Source organism: Toxorhynchites rutilus, chromosome 2 (genome assembly GCF_029784135.1).
Source record: "Toxorhynchites rutilus septentrionalis strain SRP chromosome 2, ASM2978413v1, whole genome shotgun sequence".
Lineage (NCBI taxonomy): Eukaryota > Metazoa > Arthropoda > Insecta > Diptera > Culicidae > Toxorhynchites > Toxorhynchites rutilus.
The window spans coordinates 295,617,438-295,629,564 of NC_073745.1; the positions used below are offsets into that span (position 1 = coordinate 295,617,438).

At 39.0% G+C, this 12,127-nt stretch overlaps 1 protein-coding gene and 1 pseudogene across 1 annotated transcript in view; one reads left to right on the forward strand and one right to left on the reverse strand.

Moving 5' to 3' along the window:
- LOC129770691 (serine/threonine-protein kinase N) overlaps positions 1-12,127 on the forward strand; it is a 222,466-nt gene that overhangs the window by 23,801 nt on the left and 186,538 nt on the right. The gene's annotated exons all lie outside the window — the stretch shown is intronic.
- Positions 5,693-5,769, reverse strand: LOC129772200 (U4 spliceosomal RNA; annotated as a pseudogene).

Sequence of the window (12,127 nt, forward strand, 5' to 3'; positions counted from 1 at the left end):
TATTGGAGGGATTGAAGCTGTTGCTTGTCATGCAAACATCAGAGGCAAAGACCTCTGTATTGTCAGCTTGTATTGGCCTCCGAGAGCTGCGGTTAGCCGCAAGCTACTTGTTGACATGTGCTCACTCCTTCCTGAGCCACGATTGATCTTGGGAGACTTCAACTCTCACGGAACTGCCTGGGGGGAACAATACGACGACAATCGTTCACTGTTGATATATGATCTTTGTAACAGCTTCAATATGACACTTTTGAACACTGGGGAAACAACACGTGTACCTAAACCTCCTGCTAACCCAAGTGCTCTTGACCTCTCGCTTTGCTCGAATTCACTATCGTTAGATTGCAAGTGGAATGTAATCCAGGACCCCAACGGTAGTGATCACTTGCCAATCAAAATTTCCATCACCATTGGGTCGAATTCTTCTGAATCTATAAACATGGCATATGACCTCACAAGACACATTGACTGGAAAAAATATGCGGACGCGATTGCTCTAGCCATCAATTCCAGAGATGGTTTACCTCCATTGGAGGAGTATAACTTCCTTTCTCGTTTGATCTATGACAGCGCGGTTCGCGCTCAAACGAAACCCATCCCAGGCTCCACTATTCGTCGAAGGCCTCCCAATCCATGGTGGGATAGCCAATGTTCCAAGCTTTATCAGGATAAATCGAACGCATTCAAAGCTTTTCGGAACCGTGGAACCATTGAAAATTTTCAATCGTATTTGGACCTTGAAAATCAATTTAAAAACTTGATCAAAGGGAAAAAACGTGCTTATTGGCGAAATTTCGTGGGAGGTTTGTCACGAGAAACGTCAATGAAAAAATTATGGAAAGTGGCTCGAAACATGAGAAATCGCTCTTCAACAAATGAAAGCGAGGAATATTCACATCGATGGATTTTTAATTTTGCACGGAAGGTTTGTCCTGATTCCGCTCCTGTGCAAAAAATTGTTCGAGATATACCACAAGATAGGTGCGATCTTGATTCCGAGTTTTCGATGGTAGAATTCTCTCTTGCTCTCCTTTCATGTAACAATTCTGCTCCGGGATCGGATAGAATTAAGTTCAACTTGCTGAAAAATCTCCCTGATGTGGCAAAACATCGCTTGTTGAACTTATTCAATCGGTTTCTGGAGCATAATATTGTTCCAGATGATTGGAGACAAGTACGAGTTATAGCTATTCAAAAACCCGGAAAACCCGCGTCCGACTTCAATTCGTACCGCCCAATAGCAATGCTGTCTTGTATACGGAAATTGTTGGAGAAAATGATCTTGTTTCGCCTTGATCGATGGGTTGAAACGAATGGCCTACTCTCAGATACACAATATGGGTTCCGCAGGGGCAAGGGGACGAATGATTGTCTTGCGTTGCTTTCTTCAGAAATTCAAATGGCTTACGCCGGAAAAAAACAAATGGCTTCAGTATTCTTGGACATAAAGGGGGCCTTTGATTCTGTTTCAATAGAGGTTTTGACAGACAAATTACATTCTCGGGGTCTGCCGCCTCTATTGAATAATATGTTATATAACTTGCTTTGTGAGAAGCATTTGAATTTTTCTCACGGAGATTCGGCAGTAAGTCGGGTCTCTTACATGGGCCTCCCCCAGGGCTCATGTTTAAGCCCCCTTTTGTACAACTTCTATGTAAGCGACATCGACAATTGCCTTACACAAAATTGCAGCCTAAGACAATTTGCAGATGATGGAGTGGTTTCTGTCGTAGGATCAACAGAATCCGACCTACAAGAACCCTTACAAGATACTTTGAACAATTTTTCAACCTGGGCCATTGGGCTAGGGATCGAATTCTCCACGGAGAAAACAGAGATGGTCGTTTTTTCTAGGAAGCATAGACCAGCAAAACCAAAGCTTCAACTTTTGGGTAAACCGATCACTCATGCTATGTCATTCAAGTATCTTGGGGTCTGGTTCGACTCCAAATGTACTTGTTGGGCCCATATTAGGTATCTGAGTAAAAAATGCCAACAAAGAATAAATTTTCTCCGTACAATTACCGGCACCTGGTGGGGAGCCCATCCCGAAGATCTTATAATGTTGTATAGAACAACTATTCTCTCAGTGATGGAGTATGGCAGTTTCTGTTTTCAATCAGCTGCCAAAACATACTTAATTAAACTCGAGCGAATTCAGTATCTTTGTCTCCGTATTGCGTTTGGATGTATGCCCTCAACGCATACCATGAGTCTCGAGGTTTTGGCAGGCCTACTCCCACTAAAAGATCGCTTCAATTTATTATCTCTTCGGTTCTTCATCCGGTGTAAGGTCATGAACCTATTGGTGATCGGAAATTTTGAGCGGCTGATCGAGCTAAATTTTCACTCCGGATTCATGAGTTCATATCATGAATTCATCTCCATGCAGGTTGATCCTTCTTCGTATATTCCCAACCGTGTTTGTTTCCCTGACTACATCAATTCCTCTGTGCATTTTGATCTGTCCATGAAGCAAGATATCCATGGATATTCAGATTACCAACGATCGAGGATCGCTCCAACGATCTTCGATGAAAAATATAGGGGTATCAATTGTGATAATATGTACTTTACTGATGGGTCCACTATAAATGAGTCCACAGGATTTGGAGTGTTCAACGAATTTTTTAGCACCTCACACAGTCTTCAGAATCCTTGCTCAGTGTATATTGCTGAATTGGCAGCAATTCATTGGGCGCTGGACAGCGTCGCCTCACGACCTGTTGAACACTATTACATTGTAACGGATAGTCTTAGCTCTGTCGAAGCTATCCGTTCAGTGAGGCCGGAAAAGCACTCGCCGTACTTCCTTGAGAGAATACGAAAAATTTTGAGTGCTTTATCCAGACGCTGTTATGTCATTACCTTTGTGTGGGTCCCTTCTCATTGCTCAATTCCGGGTAATGAGAGGGCTGACTCATTAGCAAAGGTAGGTGCGATTGAAGGCGATATTTATCAGCGTCAAATCGCCTTCAATGAATTTTACTCTTTAGCAGGGTGTCGACTCAAAACTCGAACAAAAATTCCCTGATAAAATCCAGATGAAGACCAGTAATCAAATTCACTACTAATACTTTAGCTATAGTTTCTAAGATATTTAAACAATGAAATTTAAGAACGTCTGTCGGTATCATCCAATGAAAAAATTGTTTGTGATTTTTAAATAAGTCAAACGACGACAGAGAAGTGTCGTAAAAGATAAAAAAATATTTTTATTAATACAGTTCAAAGTTCTTATGAAGGAGCCTTAAACACTAGTACAGAATGAGTCATTTTCATGTTGATTCGGATCAATTTCACGAAACTGTTACGATTTGAACGAACCACTTTTTATTGCAATCTTTCGGACTTCTGTGCATTTTCCAACATTTTCTTATTTCTTTCAACTTTCCTTGTCTTCTAGATAAAGAGAATGAGAATTTTGAACTCGTTGAATTAACTAGCTCAACATTTTTATTGAGGCCATCCTTCCAGAGTGAAGCATACCATTGCAAACTTGTCGCATAAACGTTTCCTCACAAATGTTTTCTCAAAACATTCGGTATCAATGGAAAAGCTCTCTCAACGTTGGAGTTTCCACACGAGAGACAGAAGACCATTTTGGTTAAAAGGTTCCGTAAACCTATCATTTCCAAAAATGCTCCAGTCGTTTATTTTCCGGATTATAGTGAGCAAACTTGTTGCTGGTTTTGCTATCAATATTGTTTTAGTGTTAAGTCTGCTGGAGCTCCACTGATACGTCCAAAATCCGTCAAATATTAAAAAGGTCACAAGAATCAACAGTCACAAGTTTTACGAATCGTTTTTTCAGCTATTTTTTTGATCGAAATCAATGACGGCAAGATCAAGGATGTATTAATGCTTCGAAAGCTTTAAAACCAGAGCTCCGCATCCGAGACGAAATTTAGAGATTTGTCTGTCGTAAATTTTGGCGAGTTTTTTAATCCATCAATCTATTGATGAATCCGGAGCTACCCAGATTCAAGAGTTTTTCTTCTCCTTTGTAAAAGTTCAGTTGCAGCTCGCGAAATATGTCCAATTCACGTTGGTAGGTTTGTTCAAATATATAATTCCCAGACCTTCTTTAAAAGCTGCAAGTTAATCTCTGATGCTTGAGAACGTTCCGAGAACATTGACGTCATGTAACGATTTATCACCTCCATTTAATCTTCATTCCAAAATCTGATATTCAGATGCAACTGCAGCCTCTTTGTAGTCTTGTTCAAAGACTCGTCGAAACCAACGACAAAATATAGCTTGCGAAGTTTCATCGAGCTCAGAATTCTCAGCTTTAGAATTCGTGGCACAGTCTAACATCATCATGAAATTCATTTTATCAAAGCCTAGCTATACCTTCATAGCTCTTGGTGTTATCAAAATTTTCTAATTACTGCAATAACAAAAATTCTAAATGACGGAATTTAAGTTTTTCCAGATTGATGTAGAAATTCCCAGATATTCTCTGATCTTCACTGACATTATTTTAATTCCCTGATATTCCCTGATTTTCAAGGATTTTCAAGGTAGTCGACACCCTGTTTAGTCCGTAAAAATACCATCGCTAACTGGCAACGCAAATGGAACGAAGATGAATTGGGCCGGTGGCTTCACTCGATTATCCCTAAGGTTAGCCTCAAACCATGGTTCAAAAGTCTGGACTTGAGTCGGGACTTTATTCGCACCTTCTCCCGACTCATGTCCAATCACTGTTCGTTAGACGCGCTACTCTTTCGTTTCAATTTGGCCGGCAGCAATATCTGCGTTTGTGGCCGAGGTTACCACGACATCGAACACGTTGTTTGGTCGTGTGAGGTGTATCTTGTTGCCAGATCGAATTTAGAGAACTCCCTTCGGGCTAGAGGAAGGCAGCCCAATGTGCCGGTGAGAGATGTGTTGGCTCGGTTAGACCTTGATTACATGTCCCAAATATATGTTTTCCTTAAATCTATCGATGTTCGTGTGTGATTATCCTTATATCCTTATACCCTCCATTTCTTCCTTTGTGAGTAATTGGTCCGCTTGCTATAAACAGGAGAATTGAATGTAAATTCACAACAGATGTACGAATAGATTTAAGAATTGAGTGTGTGTGATTATCAACATTGTAATAATTTCCTTATACCCCATCCTTTTCCTGAGAAGAAAAACATGTCACCCTTTTAATCTCGAGTCCACCGCGAGTGATCGGTTTCCCACATTACTAACCATAGATTTAAGAAAATTGTTCATATATATAGTTTTAAAAATATATTTAAGATTTCGGCTCCTTTTAACTTATGTAACTGAGCCTGTAAAAATAAACGAATTTATAAAAAAAAAAATAATGATGAGTTTTGTTAGAAATACTAGGAATTTTATAGTAAAAGGTAAACTCAACGGGGTCGAATAGCAGATCAATCAATGTACAGTTCTGCGAATGGACCCATAAACTTGCTCATAGTAAGAAAACGTGAATGTTTGAAGGTATTGATAACAAAAAAGAAATTTTGGGCGGGACGAAGTTTGCCGGGTCAGCTAGTAATATATAGAAAAGCAGTAGAATAGAAATAACATTTTATTAAGGTGCTCAATCTCCGTTATACACAGATTAACTACGATTTGCGGCAGGATTTCCATAAAAAACTATGGATGGGTTATACCTATGATATAACCGCAAGGTTGACGTAGGACTGCCGTTGGCTTAGTAATCATTTGTGTTTTTTCAATTAGCAATAATCGCACCTCGGATGTTCCTCATTGGGTACGATATCGCCGCTGCGCAGAGCTATCTTTCGCATGTATTGATTAAACTAGTGAATGAATGAAACAATTTACGAATTTAATTGCAAACAAATTCTAATTTAGGTCAATTCATGCATAATGGTACTGGTTATCGCAGCAAATAGTTATCAACATTTTGCCTAATCATCAAACGGTATGCTCGAAGGTTCAGTGAGCCAGTGACATTAAGGGATATGCAGTCTTGAATAACCGAGCCAAAGCGTTGCATTTGTACCCGCTTTTGTAGACCGTGTTAGCAAAACCATTTCCGAAGTGTAAAAATACATGGGAGTATAAAAGTACTGCCAAGATCTGCAATGCCGATTTTCCCAACTTATTGGTTTCGGAATCTGTGTTGGGAAAACACATTCCGGTTTGCAAACAAAGTATAGTAGAGTACAAAAGTACTCGCAGCTTGCATCTCATTTGCAATGCCAATTTACCCACGCTTCATGGTTTTGAAATCCGTGTTAGGGATACATTCCGATTTGAAGAAACGCAAACGAGTCCAATATTACCCGTTGATTGCATCTCATTTGCAATGCCAGTTTCCCCAGGCTCCATGGTTTCGAAGTCTGTGTAGGGAAAAATTCCGATTTGCAGAAATGCAAACGAGTACAAAACTACCCGCTTCTTCTTCTTCTTCAATGGCACTAACGTTCCTAGAGGAACTTCGCCGTCTCAACGTAGTATTACTTGCGTCATTTTTATTAGTACTTAGTTGAGATTTCTATGCCAAATATCACGCCTTGCAATGCATTCTGAGTGGCAAGCTCTATAGAATACGCGTGATCACAGTGCAAGTCGGAGGAAATTTCTTTGACGAAAAATTCCCCCGACCAGAACGGGAATCGAACCCGAACACCCGGCATGTTAGTTATGACGCTAACCACTCGGCCACGGGAGCACTAAAACTACTACCCGCTGCTGGTATCTATTTTGCAAGGCCGATTTCCCCAGGCGCCATGGTTTTGAAGTCTGTGTAAGGGAAACATTCCGATTTGCAAAAGCGCAAACGAGTCCAACATTACCCGTTGATTGCATCTCATTTGCAATGCCAGTTTCCCCAGGCTCCATGTTTTCGAAGTCTGTGTAGGGAAAAATTCCGATTTGCAGAAATGCAAACGAGTACAAAACTACCCGCTTCTTCTTCTTCTTCAATGGCACTAACGTTCCTAGAGGAACTTCGCCGTCTCAACGTAGTATTACTTGCGTCATTTTTATTAGTACTTAGTTGAGATTTCTATGCCAAATATCACGCCTTGCAATGCATTCTGAGTGGCAAGCTCTATAGAATACGCGTGATCACAGTGCAAGTCGGAGGAAATTTCTTTGACGAAAAATTCCCCCGACCAGAACGGAAATCGAACCCGAACACCCGGCATGTTAGTTATGACGCTAACCACTCGGCCACGGAAGCACTAAAACTACTACCCGCTGCTTGTATCTATTTTGCAAGGCCGATTTCCCCAGGCGCCATGGTTTTGAAGTCTGTGTAAGGGAAACATTCCGATTTGCAAAAGCGCAAACGAGTACAAAAGTACCCGTTGATTGCATCTCATTTGCAATGCCAGTTTCCCCAGGCTCCATGGTTTTGAAGTCTGTGATATGGAAACATTCCGATTTGCAGAAATGCAAACGAGTACAAAAGTACCCGGTGCTTGTATCTATTTTGCAATGCCGATTTCCCCTGGCTCCATGGTTTTGAAGTCCGTGTTAGGGAAACATCCATTCATTCCACCGATGGTATCTCGATCATTGCGCAATCATAACTGAGTGGATTTCCGAGCGACACTCGCTTTTATACCGATTGGTGTGGTTTCAATAGCCTGTTTTGATAGCAATTTTGAGGCTATTGAAACAAGTTTTTGGATCAAAAAGTAACAAGTATAGAGCGCGTAGACATTTTATCTTTCGAATGAAGTGTTTATCATACCATTTCGTTCAGTTGTTTAGGAGCTATTAACGCTCAAAATCTCGGTCTCCGGCGTAACGCTTTCGTTTTCGAAACTTTGATTTTACACCCCGGTATAGAAATGAAAGACGTAGTCCTACGTCAAAAGATGGGGGAGGGGAGTAATGCCTGGTACATAACTGGGGACACGTAGGGCTATACCAAGGGCTGTCAATTTGAATAACTTATCGAATATCCAAGTAGTTTTTCTGTATCTTTACGTCTCCAACGCTCCCTAAATCATAATTTCCAAAGAAATAATCTATAAATTATATCATACAGCACCTTTTGCAGAACAGCAACAGAAAATTGGTAGGAACACCCAAAATAGTTTTTTAGCTTATGTTTTGTCATCCCGTTTTATTACATGAAATGAGTCTAAAAATAACAGAAAATGTCATGACTCTCAAATACTGGTAAGCTGTTGTTTAATATATATGGTACAGCAATATTAGATTAATACGAGCGAGCGAAACAAGAGACAAATAAGCTTTCCGCATACTTTGCAACATACACGGCCCAGACCGAGATAAATATAGCTCACTTTTAAACTTACTTTCTAATTTTATAATCAGGTGCAATATTATCACGCTTTTACTCAACAGTATCATTAGTAAAACTGCCTTGCATTTCAGCCGGTCTTGGTTCGATCCCCGTTGACGTCGTTTGGACTTTTTTTTAGTGCAGTCCCAAAAAAAAATTAAAATAAAAGAAATATATGTCTGCTTCCATACATACAAACATTTCAAAGCGTAAGACTGTGATTGTGTGTAGTAATTGCATTTAAATTGAGTTTTTCATTGTTCAAAATGTGTATTTTTTCTCTTTTGATACTAAAACCATTTGACATAACGTGGTAGAATTCGGTACGGCATTCTGTTCTAAAATGTACATGAAAATGCCATTAAATGCATTACTACCCTTTTCTTCTTCAATCATGCAGAAGAATACAAAGAGTTTTTTTTTATTAAATCGTTTATTTTTACAGGCTCAGTTACATAAGTTTAAAGGAGCCAAACTCCTGACTGTATTGTTACAAGTATATATAAACATTTTTCCTTAATTCTAATGTTAATGGTGTAGAAAACCGATTACTCGCGGTCTACTCGAGTTTAGAAGGGTGACATATTTTCTTCAGGAAAAGGAAGGGATAAAAGGATATGTTGACAATGTTCACTCTCACATTCACACTCAAATTCATTACACTCAATTCTTAAGCCTATCTTATATCTAATATGTATTTACATTTCACCTTATTCTATTGTTAATAAGAATACAAAGAGTTATCATGTATCATTTTAAACAGAAATCTAAATAGTTAAGACCTACATAAATATAAGACTGAGTCAAATCAATCTATGACTACAAAAATATATTATAGATAAAAATAGCATTATCTCCTTCGTTACCACGTTGTCCGGAACATTGTTTGTAATAACTTTATAGCACTGTAAGATCGCGACTACTCAAGCTATCATAATCTGATTTACGTGGGTATACCCTTTCGATCTTCTAAACCAGCAGCCATTTAACCCCTTCACGTATAACGTATAAGACTGTGCCAGAACGTACAACATCAAACCTCACTCGTCGTCTATCGATGTGAAATGGATACGTGTGATGATGCGGGACTGGTACGATCGCAAGTAAGATACACACACTCAGCAGAGTATCGAAACGACTCACTGTGCTCGTGTTTGGACCCTATTGTTGGATATTAAATCGTACGGCAAGGGGTTAAATTCATTTATTGCATTTTTAAATAACCAAACAACATACTCGATATTATGACATCCTGGACCACAATTACACAAATTGTTAGTAGTGAAACCTACACGTTAAAAACATGAATTGAGCACAAATTGATTGGACAACATACAATATAATATAAAATTATTGCCTATTATCGGTAAATGGAGAATAATTCATTTTACGCATAAACTCACATTATGAGCTAACGCCCGAATTTAGGCAAAGAGATTGCTCGTTGCGTCAGGGAGGAAGCGAGTGGATTGTGCAATCGAAAGAAAACATACCCAATTAAATCGTCAAACTTTTAACTTTTTTTTACTACATTCACTGTTTATGTCTGTACCATACAGATGAAGCATAAGTTTCTGCATAACTCAAGAACTAATCAAGCAAATGGAACCAATTTCGGTATATGGAGGTTGTAGGGGGCAATACACGTTCTTTCCAAATTTGGGATGTGTGGGTTTTTGGGTACGAGAAATGTTTCTACGATGGTATGACAAACCTCTCCTCCCCTGGAATGGAGGGGGGGGGGGTTCCAAAAAACTCAAACACATATTTCAATCAAACATATTCCAACTAAACATGACAATTGAAAATTTTCGTAAAACTCTGAAGAAAATGGGAAAATTTGCGAAAATTCAATTTCTATGTGTTCTACAATTTAATAGTGACAAGTGTTGTTAGTCCATTTTATATTTGTGCTAAGATCGATCTATAGCTTCTTCTATCTATATAAATAGAAATGGATCGCCGAATGTGTTGATAAGAACTAAACTCGAGGAAGGAATTGTCCGATTTAGGGCTGTCTTCATTCTATCATATTTTCTGTATCATGTAACGGAGATACATGTTATTTGCAAGTGGTTGGAAAATCTTGAAGGAGAATTGTGTCTGAAAATAATCCCCTAATAATAATATTATAACGACGAGTTTTGTTGGAAGTACTAGGAATTTTATAGTAAAATGTAATTTTAAAGGGTAGATTAGAAGATCAATTAATGAAAATTTCTACGATTGGTTCCATGAACGTGTGCTTAGTAAGAAAACGTGAATGCGATAACGAAAAATAAAGTTTGGGCGGGACGAAGTTTGTCGGGTCAGCTAGTTTCTTATATAACTTTGGAATGCATTGAATTGTATATAAATTACTCTTTAGTGAATGGTTCAGTGGTCTTTTAAGGGGTATTCTAATGTAGAGGCACGAATTTCTGACGTTTTTCCGAGTTTTGAACAAATATAACAAATAATATTTTTACTATCCATTATTCTATTATTTATTTATTAATCTTTTGAAAACATAAAAATATTTATGATAAAATTCAATGTTTTGTTAGTATTTTCGTAATGAAAGGGCCCTGAAAACTATACAACTTCATTTTTGACACACGGCACGGATCACGCGTGATCTGCCAAAAACAGTGCGCTGAAAAACCAAACAGCAAAAAATCACCCGTTATAATGGAAAGCATGTTGGCTTCGTCCATGGTGAACGGAGACTGGAGACTCAATTGTAGTTTTCAGGGAAACATGGAAGTCATCCGAATAACGAGCGATAAAATTTGTTTTCCGCTTCCAGTACCAGTCTGCACGATGCGATACTGTCGCGTGGTCATCCCTCCGATTGCGATGCTCGACGACGTTTGACATACTGCTGCTTAAAATCAACACGTTTCCGCCATGTTATTGTTTTCACTAATGTTGGTCACTTGAACACCGCAGCACATGCCACCGCTGCCGCCGCCACTGGAACAACTGCAACTGCAACGGGAGCGCGAACGAACGAACCCTCTCCGGCCGCCGCCTCTGGTGGTCTCGAACGGTAACGGCGACGTTGTCCAAATTCCAACCATCCACCAAATAGAGTGAGTGAAACACATCCCCAGAAGAGCTGAAAGTAATGCACCGGTTGAACTCATTGATGAAAATGAAGCGGCGGTGGTGTGTTCGTAGCGAACACATTTCGATGAAGTCATCGATTCCATTCCGGTTCGATTAGAATTCATTATCATGTTCGGGAAGCAGATCTTGTGTGTTTATCCCCACGCCGGAAAAGCTAAATTCAATATGAACGCGTGATATAATACAGAGACGACAGACTGTGTTGACTTCCGCTGCCGAGAATAAATTACTGGTTCACTGGGAAGAGTAGGAGTAAATCGAATTACGAATTTGAGAAAAATATATTTCCTTGGGCATTGAAGTAATTTAGAAAAGTTCCCAAGTAATTTTTTTTTTACTTTTCATCTCAAAAATGGATGTCTGAATTAGTGTCGCATTGGTAAACTGTTCACACCTCATTTTGAACTGAAATAATGTTCGCAAAACGGGTTTCTATTTTGATTTTACTTATTTCCCTTGACTTATAACAGTATGTTATAACAGTATGTCGATTTGCTGCGAAACAATTGTCGAATAAAAACTTGTCTTTCCAGGCGCGTTTAATGATTCTGACTGTTGAACTACATGATGTTGTACTTCTGCATAATTGACTTAATAAACCCTCCTTGATTCGCATCCTCAATATTTTTTTACAGAATCGGGTCAAAGAACAATAGATCGCTTCCGTTTTCTACCCAGTCCTAATGAACTATTGAAACCATTTTCATAGGATACATTTCATATTAATCTCAAACTCAAATCAATAAAACTATACAC